The sequence below is a fragment of the Amphimedon queenslandica genome, unplaced genomic scaffold, assembly GCF_000090795.2.
Source record: "Amphimedon queenslandica unplaced genomic scaffold, v1.1 AMPQUscaffold_13403, whole genome shotgun sequence".
Taxonomy (NCBI): Eukaryota; Metazoa; Porifera; class Demospongiae; order Haplosclerida; family Niphatidae; genus Amphimedon; species Amphimedon queenslandica.
In genome coordinates this window covers 210,390-211,796 of record NW_003546361.1, presented here as the reverse complement: position 1 = coordinate 211,796, position 1,407 = coordinate 210,390, and the positions used below count along the sequence as shown (strand labels likewise).

Here is a 1,407-nt window from a genome sequence, read left to right as displayed (position 1 = left end):
GCACACACACACACACACACACACACACACACACACACACACACACACACACACACACACACACTAATGGCATGTTAATGGGTATGGTTTAGAGCTGGGTGATAGTGATAATATCACTATCACGATATTTGCCTCAATTACTATCCCGATAGTGAAACTATCACGATATAATAGCTTTTATGTGTTTAGTTTATTAATTTTAAATTAAAATTAATAAAATTCAGCAATGCAATAAATGTAGCATATTGTTATGTACTTATTATTGCTTGATGTGTTGTTTAACTAGTGAGCATAATCGTTGTTCATTTACAACATGGCCCACTTCACTGAACACTTGTATAAAGCTCTACCAAATATCACTCTTAAATTGCTACCATTGCCATGACTATAACACTTAATGGCTAAAAATGTGGTTATAGCACAGAGCATGCCTAGACTGGCTGGCTAGATCCACTATCACGATAGCTTAAATACTACTATCACATCACGATAGCTTCTATACTATCGCGATAGTGAATATATTCAAAACTATCGCCCAGCTCTAGTGTGGTTATTTTATTTTTAGTTCTGGCAGTGTATAAAGAAACCTGAAGCAATAGACCAATGGCCTGTGGGTAGATTTTTTCATGCAGGTGCTATTATTATAACTGGATCAGACTGTCCTATGCTAGTGATAAGTGGTGGGTTGGTGAATACGGTTGGTAATATATTAGATGATTGTTGGATCTTTAACATCACTCAACATTCCTGGATAAAGGTATGTTAGATATTATTAATAATTGATCTGTACAGTGAGATACATGTAAATTATTAATTTATTTCTATTAACAGTTAGATGTACCTGACTCCGTTTGTAAGAGATTGTGTCATTCTCTCTCAGTGTTTGTCATGAGTCCTCGTTGTGTCTGGATGATAACTGCTGGAGGATATGTTAATGCGACAGAGGCATTAATTGCTAATCCTAACATTGTTATGCTAACTGAACTAGGTCAGTGTATTAGCCACACCCACCAATGAATACTATTAAATACCTAATTTTAATTATTTTCTTTGACGTATTTAATGTTGCATTAGATCCACACCCTCTAATTAAAATTATTATTAATATTGTATTTTAGTTACTAACTGTAAAGGAGAGTGGACAGTAGGTGATACATTAGATACCAATGGTATGAATAATGAAGAATACAAGAAGAAGTATCAGCAGCAACTACAGACAGGAAGAAGATTATGGTTGGACGAGTTCCAGAATCCAAGAAAAGGAGATACAGCCGATATTGAGCAAACCGTACAAGCTCTTATTCAAAGTCTTGAAGAGAAGGAGAGAGAAGCACAAGTTTATCATCAACAATTCAAGCAGAAGGAAAGAGAAGAAGCAGAGAAAAATCAAGAAATAAGAAGGTATCG

General features: G+C 35.1%; 1 protein-coding gene across 2 annotated transcripts in view; it reads right to left on the bottom strand.

Moving 5' to 3' along the window:
- The window catches only part of LOC109582060 (uncharacterized), a 7,641-nt gene that overhangs the window by 2,324 nt on the left and 3,910 nt on the right, over positions 1 to 1,407 (bottom strand). The window lies entirely within an intron of this gene.